The 19,032-nt window shown below is 42.1% G+C and overlaps 1 protein-coding gene across 3 annotated transcripts in view; it reads right to left on the bottom strand.

Annotated features, from left to right (window-relative positions):
• The window catches only part of TMEM117 (transmembrane protein 117), a 363,574-nt gene that overhangs the window by 113,835 nt on the left and 230,707 nt on the right, over positions 1 to 19,032 (bottom strand). The gene's annotated exons all lie outside the window — the stretch shown is intronic.

Raw genomic sequence — 19,032 nt, 5'->3', positions numbered from 1 at the left:
TAAAGTATTGAAAAATATAGTATAGTCATTTCATACACCATGCTATTTAGAAAACCCAATGGTGGGGAAAACATACACAAGTTTTTTTTTAAATAAAAAAGGTCAGTACACAGTACTTGCTGTGCAATGCAGTAAAACAAATGTTTGTCTGCCACTAGCATCACTACACTGTTTAAACTATTAGTTACTTTAATAAATATAAAAGTAACTCCTAAAGAGATTTCAACAGAACCCCCCCCCCCCCAGTTTTCTTCACTTCCAAATAGAACCCAGTTTTACGGAGAATTTTCTATTTTTATTTTCTTCTTGGTTTATTTTTGAAGCATGGAGTTGGTTTGGTTTGGTTTGGGTTTTTTAATTTAATCAGCTAGCATGTGAATTAGTACTTTCATTCAAAGACATTTTATAGTATTTATCAAAGGGAACACAAACCCTATGTTTAAATCAGGGATCGGCAACCTTTGGCATGCATCACTTCCCGCAGCCCCCATTGGCCTGGACTGGCAAACCACGGCCAGTGGGAGCTGCGATCGGCCGAACCTTCAGATGCTGCAGGTAAACAAACCATTCCAGCCCGCCAGCGGATTTCCCTGACGGGCCGCACGCCAAAGGTTGCCAATTCCTGGTTTAAATCAAAGCCACATATGAATCAACTTCATCTCCCAACTTTAGGGTTCTCAGACCTCAGGGGGTGAAGGTGTTCAACACATTGCAGAACTGGGTCCTAAATGATGATGAAAACTTTAAGCATATATAGTACATAAACAAATATGTACTCCAATGATTCTATTATTCTTAGCTTGAAGAATTGATTGTATCCTGAAATACTATTTCCTTTGGTAATTCCTTTCTCCGATCACCCATGTTAAAACCACCAAAGTTAACTAAATAAATATTTGGATACGTATTTAATGCTTAAAAGGCCCCTCTAAAGATTTAATTAATTTCATTCAGCAATACTTTTCTAGTTCCAGGAAGATTCCAGTAATAAATATTTGCAGGGAAACAGATGATTACCGGGTGGGTTTTATTCAATTTTCAAAATGTTTTCTCCAGAGTTCTTTCTGAGAAGTACTTATTATATTTGCTAGAAGGAAGCAATCTGCAGCTGTGTGACCAGTTATTACAGCAGCGTGTTTTATAAGAATGGCATTCAAGTAAGTGACATTTACTGAGGAAAATGGCAAGAAGAGGCAGGAAATGTTCATTCTGATATCAGACAGCTGGTCTTTTTCATCTCTTAGCTCCAGCATTTATTTTAAGTCTTATCATCAGATCAGTGTCAGGTCACTTGCAGCTAAATTGGCAGAAGCAAAGACAGTCATTAAAGGGATGCATTCAATAAAGAAAAATCCAATTACCTTTTGCATTAGAGAAATCAAATTCATTTTCTGGTGGTGGTCAAGGACAGTCATTGTGGAAAATGGTGCATGGGAGGAAAGTACTCAGCTTTGTCACAATATAAATAATTTTGTTTGGATAGGATCGATATAATAGCAGCGAGTTATTTTGACTTCCACCAGCACGGGCAAAAAACAAAAATTCAACCTTTTTGTTTTCTACAAGTTAAAGAATTTATTTCTCTCTTCACATCTCAAAATCCAATGCACTGCCTGGCAAACATTCATCTCTATTATCTCAGACTATCTGGAAAAATGCTGCATATACTGTGGAATAGATGTTCCATGATGTGCAATTCTTGCATTCTTCAAATCATTCTATGTATCTTGTATAATCAAGATAAAATGGGAAAAGCCACCTGAAAAATATCCATTACTTACTTAATTAATTTTGTATCTATTACTATGAAAGAACTAGGAATGTGATACTGTATTCACATTGTTTGCTTATACTGACTCAATTTAAAAATATATGGCTTTTTATGCATAACTGTGTTCCTATGTTTCACTTAATGTTCCATTAGAAAAATGGGTATTGTCTATAAAGGCTTACAAACTACAATTACGTGGTGTGCATAGTCAGATGTTTGTTCAGTGAAAAATAAAATTGGCATTTCTTGTACTGCCTTATCGAACCACAAACTTCATTTTACAAGACATTAATATCAATATGACTGCACATTATCTAGGAGGGTAACCCAGCAATACTTTAGTGGCACATTTCTCTTTATCATTAGGTCAAATATGCAGAAATGCTTATGAGTCACAATGTTAGTTAAAGATTTTAAAAAATTGATGGTCCATTGTGACATGGTACACTGCAACCATGTAAAAGCAAAAAAATGTTGATTTTGAGATGAACAGTTGTGAAATACCACTATCAGATAATACAATTACCAGTAGAGAACATGTATAAAATGGGTACAATGATACTTTGTAAAGTGCTTTGATATGAAAAGTGTTATAGGAAAGCTAATCATTTATTTATTCTTATCATTGCATCAATTTTCCATAAAACTTCCTTCGCCACTGGTCAAACCACTTCTTTCTTATTACATCACCTACAGCAGACAGGGAAAATTATTGTGCAGTTCTGCTTCTTAGAAGGTATCTTGCAGGATTCTCACTTCTGGCTTAGTGTGAGATTGGCAGAACTTCCCTAGTTCTTAAGGTTTTTTGACCTTTGAGGGCTATGATAGCAAGGCAGTATTGCAAACCACACCCCCTGCTGAGTATAAATGCTGCTTTCTGAATATTCCAGTCTGTCCCTTTGACTGAGAGGAAGGTGAAGCTCCCAGAAGGAAAAATCTCAATTCAAAATGATCAACATAAGATCAAAACATGTGCCTCAGAGAAAAAATGAAAAACCAAGGTGTGAACACAACTCAAAATCTAACCTCCCAACTCTGTCCCAAGGAGACAGAGGCAGGGACAGAGAGAATCCTACAGATGCTGTCAAAGAAACAGCATAACAAATAACTGCAAACAGGAACCTTTCCAAATCTATCCTATAAGCTCAGCTCACATTGTAAAGTCCAAATTCATTCTCCTTCTGATGTTTGACTTTATTAACAAAGAAAGCAACAATAAAATACCATAAGATTAGCTTGCTCCTTCTATCAGGTTTAACTGCTCTTACAGTTCTTCCACCAGGGCTGCTCTGACCACACCCTCCCAAGAAAGTCACTTCAAAGGTACAGTAATGAGATCCTCAGTGAGTCACCAGGCCCACATAATCCTTTCACAGTAAAATCATCTGCTAACAGGTGTTTCAGACTAACACTGACAGCCTGTAACAAACCGGCTAGCTGCAAATAAAACTCTAAACAAGGAAAACAAGGGGACACTTTTGACCATTCCTTCAAAAATCTTCAAATCCCTTCCTGGGTAGAAACTAAAGCAGACATTCCCACACTGTAGCCCTTGGAGCAATTGCTGGTAGTCTGAGGTGCTGGCTCATCATCTTTGTTTCAGCTGCTAAACTGCATTTCAAAATAATTAAAATCTGTTAAATGCTTTCATAACAGCCCTTTTTCCATGCAAAGAATTGGAGTAGGTGTAAATTGGAATGAAAATGGACTATGAGACAATTTCTCTTATTAGGAAGTGAACTACCCTATGAAAATGTTGGAAATGCCTGAACTAGCGAACAATGAGCTAACTGGAGTTTCCTTCAGTATTTCATTCATAGTAGTCATCACCAGGTCATGAAACTGGGTGAGGTGCACGCCTCAGGAATTAAACAGTAAACAGGATGGAATAACTGGAAGCCATGGTCCATCAGAACACTCCAGAATTACAAGCATCTGATGGACTCTGAAATCTTTTCTACCTCTGATTAAGCACCGAGTAGCTTACATTCTAACAAACAACACCACAGCAACATTTTATATCAACAAGTAAGGAGTGTTCATTCCCAACTACTTTGTCTGAAGGCTCTGGCTCTGCTGCCATAATGTCTGGGACACTGAGTGTATCCAATGGCTCTGTACCTGAAAGGACAGATAACATATTAATGAACACATTAAATCACAGACTATAAGGTCAGCATGAGTGATCTCTGATGCAGTAAGTAGTAGACTTACTGCTCAGAAAGAGGGTTCAATCAATACACCTCTTTATAACTAACAGCAATGAAAAATGCCCTCTATTCTCCTTCAGAGCAAGGACGAACAAAGATTTTTGTTACAGATCCATTCCTATTAGACTGGAGCAGCAGATTTCGATGTTTTCCTTCTAATCCCATGGAAATCAGGGAGCTGGAACATTCTCCACCTTGGGACTCTGAGTGTTTCTTTTGTCCTAATGGCATTTTTCCCTTTATCTGGCTTATGTACTCAGATGCCCCCCAAAATGTAGTATCTGAACACCTCACAATCTTTAATGTAATACCCCTCTAATGAAGGCAAGTGGTATAATCCCCACTTTACAGATAGGAAACTGAGGCACAGAGCGGCTAAGTGACTTGCTCAAAGTCACACAGGACATCTCTGGTCAAAAAGGGAATTGAACCCAGGTCTTCTATAGCCCAGGACTACATAATATGTATGGGCCTATCCACTCTTTTTTCCTCCCAGTAACCTATTCAGGCTTGCCAAGAAGAAGCCAATTTCTGCTTGGTTTCAGCAGACTAGGCTTATCATTTCTTTGAGTCACTTATTACTCATTTCTGGGCTTTTTAAGTAGCTTGTTGCTTGTTTTGGCGTTCCTTTGGGGCTTTTCCAGGAGGTATGGCTGCTGCTTTTTTTTTTTTAATCGCCCGCCAGAGAGCGTGGTTGTCCCCTGGTTGCACAATCTCTCTCCCAACACCAAAAGAAAGGGGATGGGAAGAAATCAGGATTTGGAGACTGACAGCCCCAGGGCCAATGCTCCAGGGCAGCCCGATTGACAGGGCAATAGCAGGGCAAGGAGGGAACCAGGAGCTTGGGGCAGGTTCCTCTCCCTGTGAGTGTCGTTGTGAGATTTCTGCATGTGCTTGCTTCTTGCGTGACCTTCTCTCTCTCCATGGGCTACCTCCTATGTGCACTACTAGGTACAGAGGAATTGGTTGGTTGGTTTAGTATAGGGGGTTGTGGTTTGGGAGGGGGGACTGATAACAATAGGCTGGAAGGCTGCAGCAGCAGCAGCCTGCCCTTGCTGGCTGCTGGTTCTGCAATGCTTGTGCTTTTTGTTTTTTGTTTGTTCTGTTTTTTTTTAATTATTATTAAATGCTCAGCTGTGCTCGGTGGTCTTTCTGTTGGTGCATCTCTGGTGTTGCACCTGCACTAGCAGGGGGAGGTGTATCAGGGGAGCAGCAAGGGGCAAGGGGGAGGCTAGCTGTGGGGGTGTGTGGGGGAGGAGACAGGGGGTGTCAAGCTGGGTAGGGGGGCTGCAGCACAGCTGGGGCCATGGGGCTGTGGGGGAGAGTGGAGTGGCACCATGCCACTGTTGTTGGTCAGTGACTCTCAGGGCATTTCTGGTGCCGTGGTGCAGCACTGGAGGTATCTTTTGGGGGTCTGGTGGTATTATGGCTGTTCCAGCGGTCAGCTGGTGGCACTGTGGATGCTGACCAGTGCTGACCAGAATGGGATTGGCTTGTTTTGAAAGGCACTGCAGCTTTATTATCTTGTGAGACTTGGCAACCATCCAGGTGTGTATTTATAGTCTGCCAATCAACATAGCACCTAGAAACCAAATACAAGAACTAGTCCCTGGAGGAAGGTTCCTACAGCATAAACTCAGAGTTCAGAGCCATATCCTTTATTGTCCTCCTTTATTGGCCACTTAACACCTCTCCACTCTTTTTTTTTTTGGAGGGGGGTGGGAATCATGCATGAATAGGGATTGTATTTATGGCTTATTACAACAATCTATTTAATAGCCCCCACACACACCTTCACTCAGTTTTTTATTTTTTCCTTTCCCCTCTATGATTGGAGAGGTGTTAACTGGCCACTTGACCTTGAATGGTTTCTTGAAATATGTGCTAACTACTTGTGCTAAACTATCTGTTCTACCTTGTATTTAGCTGTGCCACTTAAGTACATTTCCCAAACCTGAGGAACAGCCCCGTGTAAACTTTGAAGCTTCTCTCTCTCACCAACAGAAGTTGATCCAATAAAAGATATTACCTCACCCATCCTGCCTCTCTAATATCCTGGTACCAGTTACCACAACACTGTATACAAGAGCTTAACAGAAATTTAGATAATATGCTGTGAATATTCTGCAAATAAGTAGCTTCTAGCTACAAAGAGTAACCAGCAAATGGAAGCTGTCAACAAAAAATAAACTGCAGCTACTTCTGCAATAAAGTTTGCAACCTTTCCCAAGACTCTCTTCAGCGTTGCCTTTATCACACAAGAGGGAATTAGACAACTAAATGAATTTCTGTTCAGATCACAAGCCTTTGCCAAATATCCTTTAAATTACGAATGTGCAACATTAATATTGTTTTTAATTACCCATGTGTACAGAAACTACAACCACAGTCAAAAAACAAAAGCCTTAACAGTTTAGAAATCCCTATATAAAGCAATATCTTATTACACTTCCAAAGAAATACTGTCCGTGGAGCAAAGGCAAACCCTCTGCATAAATCAGTCAATCTCACTTTTTAAAAGCTACTCTAATGTCTGACTTTTGGGAACAAAGGTGCCTCATGGCAAGGTGCTTCCGCTGGTACTGTTCTTTCATTCTTACTGAACATACCCAATAAGCTTGAGACTATTCTACTGTGACATGTACCCCAGCTGGTAAACTGACTCAAAATACTGGCATGTGAAAATGACAAACCACTTTCAATGTAAGACTCTTCATTTAAAAATAGTCCAGGCAAACAATTAAGGCCTGTAAAACTGGCACCAAAGAAAGACAATGATTTGAGGCTTATACTACAGATAGGGACCCTTGTGAGACAGCAAGAAACAGCAGCTCCTCTGAGACTGCACCTGGAAGATTGCACTTAGTTATCGGCATCCTTAAGAAAAAGACACACAAATTGGAGGAATTCATTCTTTCTGTTACTTTTCTCTGATTAGGGAGCTGAGGAGATTAATTGTTAAGCAAAGAGTGATTCCACCATTAATGTCAACTTTTACCAATGGTTACCACACTATAGTGCCTAAATATTGGATGCATTTCCTGTTCTAAACATAGCAATAATTGCCAACCCACAAAATATCATAAGACTTCCTTAAAAATCATGATGTTTTAGAAAACAATTTTTTTGAGGCTTTGTTTTATTTGCATTCTCTTTTTTGAGCCTTTAAGGTTCAGGTTTTCTAGCTTTTCTCTGCAACCATGAAGTCCAGAAAATTATTTTTTTCTTTTAAATGGAAGCTCAGATTTTCACATATACACGTGAGATCAGGACCTGGGGCTTCAAGAAAAATACTGAAGACATAATAAAACCACAAGAGTCAGTGCTTTAGTGTAGACACTAGCTATGCTGATGAGGGAGTCTCCCACTAGCATAGGTAATCCACCTCCCTTTGAGCCAGTAGCTAGGTAGATGGAAAAATTCTTCCCCGACTGACATAGTTAAACTAACCTAATTTTCTAATGTAGACCAGGCCTTACTCTTATATGTGTAGATGAAATATTGCAAGACTCAGGGGATTGTGGTTTGATAAAAAAAAATTTAAATGTTAAAAAAAAAATGTAAATGTTTCAGAACTATCAAGTCAGCATATTGCTAGCCCATGTAACCGTATATGGCATATGACAATTACTCTTATCCGCCCTGTCCTCTTCCTTCAGATTCTTTTGTGAGGGTGGGTGGGTGGCTGTTTGCACACGTGCCCCTTTTCTTAAATTTTATTGTAAGCTCTTCAAGGAAGGCAGCATGTATACATGTGTTTGGTAACACCTAGTACACAGCATCTCCAATCGTGCGTACAACCACAATACCAATAACAGTAATATATTAAAAAAAACTTTGTCATGAAGTATCTAATGTTGCTGCACAAACAACGCATTTGGCTGCCGGTGGATCCAGAGCACCCATTAATTTTTCCCCGGGTGTGCTCCAGCTCTGGAGCACCCACAGAGTTGGCGCCTATGCACACTGCACTCTTAGGTCCCACCCCTCAGCTCACCCTGCTCCAAACATCCCTTTACCAAAATATCCCCTGCCAATACTATTAGTTGTGGATGTTTGCTCTACTAGTTCAGAAAAGAGGGTGAAGGAACGGTGGTACCAGGGCTGTCATAAACAGATAGCTAAGGGTTAATGGCTCTTTCACCTGTAAAGGGTTAACAAACAGTGACCTGCAACACCGGACCAGAGGACCAATCAAAGGACAAGATACTTTCAAATCTGGGTGGAGGGAAGCTTGGGTGTGTCTTTTGTTCTGCCTGCTGTTCTCTCTGGTTTCTGAGAGTGACCACACGTACCTACAGGCTCTCTAATCTTCTATTCCAATTTTGTAAGTACTAAGGTAAAAAGGCGGTATAGTCTTTTAATTGTTTTTCTTTATTTGCACATATGTAGTTGCTGGAAGTATTTTAAATTGTATTTCTGTTGGAGGACGCTTTTTCTCCTGTTTCTATAAGCTGAAAAACCCTGTAATGTTACATCTTGAAATTACAGAGATTTCTTACTTTTTCTTTCTTTTATTAAAAACTTTTCTTGTAAAAGACCTGATTTATTTTTTCCCCTTGTAAAGGCAAAGGAAGGGAGTCTGCACTCACTAGGGAATAGGTGGGAGAAAGGAGAAAGGGGGGAGGAAAAACCTGTTCTCTGTGTTTATCTCTGTCTCTCTCTCCGAGAGAGAGAAGTGGGAGGGGGGAAAAGGTAAATGTCCTCTTTGCTTTAAATTCACGGAGCTTGAATCTGTATTGCCTCTGGGTGAGGGAACAAAGGGGAGGGAGGAGGTGAAATTCCTCTATGTGTTAAGATTCAAGGAGTTGAATCCCAGTGATCTTCCAGGGTAACCCAGGGAGGGAAAGCCTAGGAGAGACACTGGTGAGGGAAAGAGTTTTCTTTCCTTGTGTTAAGATCCAGGGGATCTGGGTCTTGGGGGTCCCCAGGGAAGGTTTTGGGGAGACTAGAGTTTATCAGGAACTCAAAGTCCTGACTGGTGGCAGCGTATCAGATCTAAGCTGGTAATTAAGCTTAGAGGAATTCATGCTAGTACCTCATTTTTTTTGGACTCTAAGGTTCAGATTTGGGAAAGAATACTATGACAAGGGCCACAAAAAATTCAAAGAGAATCAAAATTACCCTGGTGTGAAATTTCACACTGAGAAGCCACCTGCTTTTAGAGACAACAAAGGAATGTATCCCTATTTTAAGCCCAGTTTAGAAAACAATCCTAACTATGTAGATGCTACTTAGCTTCCGAAATAAATCTATTTTCATATTACACTTTAACTTGAAATTGGAAAATTTCTACATAAATCCCAAATCAGTGACTTCTCAGGGTTCCCCCTATGCTTCACACTGTCCATTGCCAGTTTGCAAACATTCATCCCATAGGGAATGGGAATAGTTGATACTGATGACATTTGGAAAAGAGAAAGCAACACTAGCTCACTGCTACACAGCTACTGATCATTTGCTTGACATGTTCTTCTATTGTCCATACACAAAGTCATATCCGTTCAACTAATGGTCGCTCATTAAAATGCATCTTTGCCTTATGAAGATTCATAGAATATGCTGTAATGCAAAACAATGCGTGCTTTCAGAAAACAAACAAAAGAGAATATCCCAGCATGAACAGAGACGACCTTCCCACAAATAGAAAATGTGCGTCTCAAGACTTCAGATGCCACAATTTTTAAAATGTTGCACTACCAACATGGTGAAATGTCGATTTTTATCAGATTCTGTTTTGAACAATAACTTTCAACATTATGACTTCACCAGTGTGAACAATTCCCAGTCGAAGCCATCCTGTGTGCACAGCTGATATGGTACAATCTTTCCTCTACAGCTGGTCTTGTTTGTCATCTCAGCTTACTCGATTAAGCATTTTAATCAGTGTTTTGCATAGGATTGTGCATCGTCTGTTGAAAATCATGTTTGGCTGGTGTTTAGTTGAAAACTTGTTGACGCCAACATTTTATCCAGGCATTCCCTTTTTCTTATTTCATCATTTTTAAAGGTTTAGGATCAATATTTTAAATGCTGCCTTTCCTTATATATAAAACAATAACAAAATATTCCCCAATCATTTTAAAATCCTGTACTAATGATGTTGCTGAGCAGCTTCCGATGCTGCTGGTAAGCTGTTTACATTTAGTATAATACCTTGGAGAATAGCAAGACTTGACTGTCTTCCTTTGCCTGTCTTAAGTTTTGACCTTCTTGCCTCTGAAACATACAAAAAAACATTTTTCTAGTGCTGAATTCACTTATTCTCATCTGACTCAACTGTTATGTTATAACTTCTTGGAAATTCCATTTTTCAAAATGCCTTTTGTAACTGTTTTTCCAAATATGTTGCACATGTCCATTGCACTCTTAGTGTGCATGCACCTCATGCACAGTTGCTGGAAGTTTTTCCCTCAGTGGTACCCGTTGGCATAGGCGCCAACTTCTGCTGGCACCGATGGGTGCTTGACCCCCCTCTGGCTCTGGCCCCACCCTGACTCCATCCTTGCCCTGCCCCTCCCACCCCCATTCCAACCCCTTCCCCAAAGTCCCAACCCCGGCCCCACCTCTTCCCCGCTTCCTCCTCTGAGCGCACTGTGCTCCTGCTCCTCCCCACTCCCTCCCAGAGCTTGTTATGCCACAAAACAGCTGTTTTGCATGGAGAACAACAATGTTTTGCAGTGTAACACTGTTTTGTGGTGGCAAGCGCTAGGAGGTAGGAGGAGAAGCGGGGATGTGGCACGCTCAGGGGAGGAGGTGGAGGTGAGATGGGGAGGGGAGCCGGTGGGTGCAGAACCCACTAATTTTTCTCTATGGGTGCTCCAGGGCTGGAGCACCCACAGAGTTGGCGCCTATGCCCATTGGGGCAGCTTGAGAACCTTCTGCTGCTTTGCGTCGCTGACGTCAGTACAAAGGGCCCAGCAGACTCCAAACTCTCTCAGTTCCTTCTTTCTGGAAGTGCCAAAGTAGAGGGGTCAGAGGGTGGATCGTGCAATGGACATGTGCAACACATCTCAAGGAACAACATTCACAAAATATTAGTAACCGTTTTTAATTCTTCAAGTGATTTCACCTGTTCATACCACTCTTGGTGTCGCCCAGGCAATAATATAGGCAGAAGGATTGGAGTGAACATATACACAGACAGTAGCATAGTTCAAGCAAATCATCATCATCTCTGGAGTACTGGGTGATGGCATAATGGGAGGAAAATGTGTGCACCAATGACAAGGTTGCTGATTAAGGATCTGCACTAGGAATTCCATTGAGGATGCTTCCAACCTTGTGGAGTGAGCAATCAGCTTGTCTGGTGGTGAAATGCCTACCGCATCATAACAAGCATGGATACGGGAAGTTATCCAAGATGAAATTCTCTGTGAGGAAAGTGTAGGACCTTTCATTCTGTCTACAGCCACAAACAGTTGGATGTCTGGCAAAATGATTTGGTCCTGTCTAAGTAGAACACAACTGCTCATCTAACACCCAATATCTGTAGCCATTGCTCATCCCTATTTGCATGTGGTTTGGGGTAAAAAGAGGTAAGTAAATTGATAAAAATTTGAAACTACTTTAGAAAGAAAATTCAAATAAGGCATAAGTACACCTTATCTTTAAAGAAGACTGTGTATGGTAGTTTGGATGCAATGGCATGCAATTCAGAGACCCTTCTGGCCAGAGATGACCTATGCCAGGTTCAGGTGGAGCAGCTGACCATGGTCTTGGGAGGTCAGATCTCAGTGCAACGAGAGTGAGATTGGAGTTGCAACTGGGATGTCCAATAGAACGGAGAACCAGTATTGGCAGGGCCATGCTGGGGCTATTTATATAACCTGAGTATAGTCCCGCTTGATCTTTGGTAGCGCTCTGCATAGGATGAGTGGGATTGTGGAAAAAGCTTTTCTGTCCAGAATAGCAGGGAGGTATCTGTGATTGAGCCTGGATTGTGGTCTTGTTGGGGGGAGAATTGGTGACATTTTCTGTTGGACTTGTTTGCAAATAGGTCTATCTGGGGAGTCCCCTTCTGCTGGAAAATGCGCCTGGCTACATCATGATGACTTGAAAATGACCTGCTTAGGTGGTCTGCTAACTCGTTCTGCTCCCCTGAAGGTAAGAGTCCTTGAGGTTGATTGAATGAGCTATGCAAAATTCCCACAGGTGAATTGCTTCCTGATAGAGGAGGGATGAGCAAGTTCCTCCCTGCAACCAGGTGCTCCTATGCATGGTCATTGCCAAAGCCACGGACCTGGCAGCTGAGTCAGCCCCATCCAGAGCAGTCTGCAGCCAGGCCCTTGCTACAGCTGTCTCCTCCTCCACTAGGGAGGACAACTCCTGCCTAGCAACTTCTGGGAGCATGTCTTTAAATTTAGTGTGGCATCACAAAGGTTAAAGTCATACTTGCACAAAAGTGCATGCTGGTTTCCAATCCTGAGCTGCAACCCCTCCATAGAATAAACTTTCCTATCAAACAGGTCTAACCTCTTTGAGTCTTTTGATTTTGGGGTTGCGCCCAGATACCTCTGCCTGTCCCTCTCATTGGCAGCAGATATTACCAGTGACCCGGGGGGGGGGGAGGGGGAATGGATGAGAGTAAGGGAACTCATAACCTTGGGCAGGTACATAATACTTGTGCTCATCCCTTTTTGAAGTTGGGCAGGGGAGAGGATATAGGGGTCTGTCTCAGCCCCATAATTGGGTCCATAATGGCCTCACTAACTGGCACAGCCACTCTGGAAGGAACTGCAGTGGCTAAAATACCAACCAGGCAGTGAGAAGATTCTTCTTCTTCCACCACTCGTACACCCAGACTTACAGCACCCTTTTTAAAAATTCTTGATGTGCTTCACTGAACTCTGGGATAGGCAACATGCCCCCTCCTGAGACTTTCTCATCCAGGGAGGAGGAAGAGGAGGCCAGTTTTGATCCGCAGGGTCGTGGTGAGCTAGCTTTTCATGTCCAGTACTGAGCTCGGTATGAGACTCATGATCAGGTGCTGCTCAGTGGGTAGGTGCCACATGCCTTTCCAAAGTTAACAAATAGAAGTGCCTGGAATACACTTCAGAAACTGGGAAAAATCCCCATGGATTCCAAAAAGGTCCCTGGACAGGCATAGGCCCCCAGGGACCTGCAGGCCAACCACTCAATGGTACTCTTGTGACAGGATCCATGGAAGGGTAGAAACATCAGGAGGAGGGGTAGCGAAAATGGCTCCAAGGATGAGAAATATAGAACCTGACCTTTGATTTGGAAGAAAATGACTTTCCTTCTGCTGACCATGGAGATGCAGTTCCAGATGGTTTCAGCAATCGGTGCCAAGGTGGAGAAGCCCACAGACAAGTGATCATTGTGGGTTTTCTTTTTGATGATACTAAAGGGCAAGTTGTCAGGGGTACATGAGGCTGGAATGGTATCAAGCACTCTAGCAATTCTGTTGATTGTCCTATGTCTGATAGTGTCAACTCTTGTTGACAGTGATACCAGCACTGACAGGGTTAGGAGGTCCTTGGTAGCCATAAACTCCTCCAGAGTGGTCAGTACTGAGACAGTGTTGGTATGGTGTGGTGTTGCAGATGTGTAAGGAGCTCTTTCTGACTCTGGACTAGATAAAACCTACCTAGGTGCTGGAGTCAATGGTGCCATCTTCTGTGGTACTGAAGCAGAGGAGTGTTTAGACTTAGACCACACACTACTCTTAACCCTGTGCCAACCAGACATCAGTGCTAGGGATTTCTCCCTTTCATCAGTCTGCTTCTTAGGCACTGGGCATGGTGAATGGTGCTGGGACTCAGGGCCAGTAGGAGGTGCACTCCTTACTGAGGCAGAGGCTCTTGGTGCCAAGTCTGACTGACCTGTCTCAGATGGAGGTCTCAAGGTCACCACCATGAGTAGAAATTTTGGCATTGCTTCATGATCTTTCTCCATGCAAGGCTTTAAGTCCCTGTAAATTTGGCAGCACTCCCCAATATGAGCTTCCCTGAGGCACTTCAAAAAACTTGAGCGTGGGTCACTCAAGGCAATAGCCTTATTGCCAGAAAGCAGGGCTTGTAGCTTGGTGACTGAGACATCCCTTGGGATTGGAATCAACCAAAATCCTCAGACTGGTAAAAACCTGCTAACTAAACAAACACTAAATTATTTACAATAAAAGACAAGAGAACACAGTCCACTGATAGTACTTGCAAAAGAAAGAAGAGTAGTTCCAGAGACCACCTGTAAAAATAAACTGAGGGGGCTCAGGGGCAGTGGTGTCCTTTAAACTGATGCTAGTGGTGCACAGCAGCCGAAGGTGCTCAAGCCACTGAAGGAAAAATTTCCAGTGACTGTGTATGAGGCACACATACAGCAAGAGTGGAATGCACATGTGCAATCACTCAAAGAAGTATAAACCATTTGACTGGATTCCAGCTCTTCAACCTTGTATTTCTAGCACAAGACAGGACTGAACTACCACAACTCTGGAAGATTTGAGGCAATAGGAAATATCATCTACACCAGTCAACTGTCAGTGCTTTAGAGCCTTCTGGAATAGTCTCATTTTGTTCCTTGATAAATGGGAAGTAAAGACCTCCCCAGCCTAAATACAACCTATGTCCTAGATAAAAAGCTATAGGTCAGATGACTAAAATGGAACTCTTCAGAAATCCACTCCTTCCCAATCTGAGCAGAAGGCAGACAAGTAGGAAGCCTGTCAAACCATTGCTGTGGTTTTCAAAGATGCTGAGCACCCATACCTCCCAAGGATGTCAATAGATTTGTAGGCACTCAGTACCTTTGAAAAATCAGGCCAAATGCCCACAGAGGCTGGGTTACAGGGATGTGATTTTGCTTTGCTATAAGTGTAATATTTACTGGATTTCTATTGGTGTAACAATAGTAAGGAAATGGCTGGCAAAGTCAAATATATTGAGCCTGCCTGGGTGGAGTCCTCTCTCACACACACTGCAGGCTCAAGTTCAACAGCCATTGCAAGTCCCTGATGTTCAGTCAGCTCTAAGGACTTGCTCAGGAAAATACTGCAATGCTCTGCCCAGTCATTTTCTTCTCCTTGCACTCAGGATGGATACTTTGTGGAACCACTGAGCTGGGTATCGATATTCTAGTATAGTAACAAGCAATCTATGAAGAGATACATTCTGTCTCTGAATTCTCGATATGTCCAAGGAGGCTCAGGCATGATGAATATTCAGTCATTTAACATGTACGTCTGTTCAGACACCTCCTTAGACTACTGAAATGCAGTCTAAGTACTGGGAAGACAGATGTAGTCAATCAAGGATATCAGCAGGGGATACCACTCCAGGACCCCCAAATCCGGAACTGTGTGGGAGCAACACCCATAAATCTAGGGTACCAGGACCCTTGCAACCTCCCTGCTGCCCCATGCATGTGAGCTTGAGAAAGAAAACCTCTGGGAGAGCCACCCAGAGCCTCGACCAGCAAGAGTCTAGACAAGCAGCTGCAGCAAGGGCTTGGACACCACTGTTTTTCAGAAAATTTCAGTCCTTCTCTTTGAAAAGCCTTCCCTCTCTGCTGATTGGCTGACTGCTTGCTCCATTCCTGTTTCAATCCTTCCCACAGAGTCTCTCCGCTTTAACTTCTCACCACTTGCCCGTCATCTCCCTCCAGTGTTGCTTCTCCCATCCTTTGTCTCCGTTTAATCCCCTCCCAACAAAACAAGAGCCATGGAACTAACATAGATTTGCAGACCACCCTCCCAGCCTTTTGTCTGTCCTGTTTACTTAAATTGCAATGGGCTCTTTAGAAAGGAACAGTCTCTTATTACATGTCTGTACTGTGCCTACCCTAATGAGGCACCGATATGCATTTCAGCTGAGAACTCTAGATGCTACAGCAACATAATTAATAGTAATAATAAATATGCAATGTGTATTTTATCTTTCAGGAGACCTGTTGTATAAAAATCCAATGTGACGTCCACGGTGATCTTTTAATGCATAGATTCATAGGAAACCTACATTTGTTGCATTTACATTTGTTCAGAAACTATAATGCAAACTCAAGAATTCTTTGTATAGGAAGTAGAAGAGGTGGAACTCATAACAATTTTGTGACACTTACAAAATATCAAAATGTTTGAGTCAATTCATTGTATGGAATAGTTTGTAGGTGCAGACACTAAAGCTGACAATAACCCAGGAACTATATTATTTATTTTATACGCTCAGGGCCGGTGCTACCATTTCGGCCAACTAGGCAGTTGCCTAGGGAGCCAAGATTTGGGGGCGTCAACAAGCAGCGCCACCCAATTTTTTTTTAAAGCATTTCAGTGGCCACTGCGCTGGGAGGGAGAGAGAGTCTGAGCTGCTGCTAGCAGCCCAGGAGTTCCCCTGGGTCAGCGCGCCGCCAGCATCCCAGGGGTTCCACCACACGGTAGCTGCTCTGCTTCTCCTGCCTCCCAGGTTTATGGCACCAAGCAGCTGTTTGGCGCAGCAAGCCTGGGAGGAGAATTAGGGTGGGCGTGGCGTCCTCGGTGAGGACGTGGAACAGAGGTAAGCTGGGGTGGGGAGGTGCTGCACAGCTCCTGGGGGGCGGGGTGCCTCATGGAGGGGCGGGGCAGGGAGCTGCTGCAGGGTGGGAGGGGGGCACAAGATGGAAGTTTCACCTAGGGCGCGAAACTTCCTTGCACCGGCCCTGTATATGCTATCTACCAGAATTAAACTGAGTAGGGAAATGAACGTGTAATTATAAATGACAAAATATAGCTTATATTAATATTTATTTTTTATTTGGATTTAAATAATAATAAAAGACACCTATAAGAAGTTCTAGGTTCCCTAACACACAATTAGCATTGCATCAAAACCCTAGAAGCATTAAAATAATAATTCAAACAGAAACACATACTGTAATACATACATTAAACCATTCTAATCAACAGCCCTATTGAGTCTTCTTAAAGGGATCTCCAACATAACACCCACCTCTCATCACCAACACAGCAGGGATTGAACCAAGAACCTCCAGAATTTACAGCATGAGCTGGTACAGTTTAATCTGAAAAGGCAACTAATATAGCTGGGGTTATAGCACCTCAGAGACAGGGACTATAGTAACTCATAACCTCTGTGGATTGGCACAGCAAATGACCTGTAATACATATTCACCAGTAGGTTACATGTGAAGCTACAATACCCAGCTACACTGCTTTATCTTGTCACTTAAACATCAATATCAAGAAAACAAGTACTAGTAGGGCTGGTTGAAAAATGGAAATAACTTCTGCGAAAACTTTGTCCTTTGTTTTGTTAAAACAAATTCCATTGTACATTTTTGGCCAGCTCTATAGCTGGTTGAAAAATGGTATGAATGTTTTGGTGAAAATAACCACAAAAATGTGTTTGTTCATACAAAAAAATGAATTTGGAATTTTTTCAAACAGCTGTAATTACTGGTTAACTGAAGATAGATTGGTGTTATAGGCACATATGCATAATACTGGTGAATGTAATAGAACTGGTGAAATGAAAGTTAAATATGATTATATCTTACGATTATTGGCTGAAATTTGTGTGCCCCAGGGTTTTATGAAGCAGTTTTAATAAAGACAGACAGTCTCATTTTTCAGAAAGATACAAGCTGTACACAGACCAGAATGTTCCTAGATTAAAACAAGGCCATTTTCACTTTTCCCACAAAACCAGAAAAGTCTTGTTAAAAGACCTTTATGGGCTCTGAATAACAATGTTTAGTGGGAAAATGAAAAAGAGAAAGGAGCCAGTATAGAGGGGGACTGAGGAAGAAGGTTTCTGGAAAGAGATTGACTCCTACAAGGAGGGCATAGAGAGAGAAACAGAAGCAAGATATACTGAATGAGAATGTGAGGCAGAAATAAGTCCAGGAAATGGACTAGCCAGTATGAATCTGCAAAAGAATATTCAGAGTGAAGGCATAGGCTAGAAGTTAAAAATACTTCTCACACCTTGTTCAGTATAAACTAAGAGCTGAAAATTCAGTACTTTAGGAGAAGTAGAATTATCCATAGGTTAAAGAAAGTCATCTCGGTACCTTAAGAGTATTGGTTAAGACATCTAAGTGTGTCCACAAGTTTCTACAGAGTCCAGGACCAAATCCAGAGGAGGAAAACTGTGCACCTCATACCAGAAAGCAGACTGTAGGCCAAGAACTAAGTCAAGCCAGTCTTAAGAAGCAGAGAAGACCCTGTCTTTTGTCTCCATCCACCTGCCTCACCTTGTGCCTGGACAGAGACTGGGTATTACCCTGTAGTATTTAAAAGCCTAGCTGGAGTTACATCTAAGACTTTCTACCTTAAGCTGTAGCTAAGAATTATTTAAAATACACAACATTTGAGAGTTTTCATCTGAAAGGCCCTGCTGTCTGCTGGAGGAGAGATAGCATATCTCCTAAGTAACTTTTAAGTTTTAATACCTTATTTGAGAAATGCCATAAGAAACTTTTGCCTAGGTTAAGCTTTTGTTTCCATAACTGATAAATGAATGCTTCTAACTGAATTATATGTGAAGTGCTTTAGAATCTGAATTTTGGTTGGTTTTGCAGAACAACGTATGGGCTATAGAGTTGCACTGTGTTGTGATATGGTCCTCCTTTTTTGCATGTAACAAGTAGCAGTAAAAGTAGAATTTAGTTTAGCAAATGAATGGAGGCTTGAGTCCTCTGGCTTTGGCTATATCAAATGCTAATATACACGTCTCCTGTAGGAAAAGTCAGCCTTCTGATAAAACATCTGAGTTATTGACTGTTTAACTTGGGTTTAACTTGCCCACCCCCTGGTATATAACATACAAGTAGAAATGGACACAAACTGGGCCATTCATATAACTCTCAAATGTTTGGATTCAAATAACCCTGGTGTGCAAATCCACCCTTGGTTTTGCTTATGTCTATATGTAACATCACATAATTTACTACTACAAAAGACAAACTGGACCATTTGGGCCCACTGCTGTAGTCCGTCTGTGCCCTGGGAATGCATGTAGTGACTGCAGAATCAGGTTCCTCCTTCTCATGTTTATGTCCACAGCAAGAAGCTCATAAAGTCACTATTTTAAAGTGACA

The sequence above is a fragment of the Chelonoidis abingdonii genome, chromosome 1, assembly GCF_003597395.2.
Source record: "Chelonoidis abingdonii isolate Lonesome George chromosome 1, CheloAbing_2.0, whole genome shotgun sequence".
Lineage (NCBI taxonomy): Eukaryota > Metazoa > Chordata > Testudines > Testudinidae > Chelonoidis > Chelonoidis abingdonii.
This window is presented reverse-complemented; position numbering and strand designations above follow the sequence as displayed.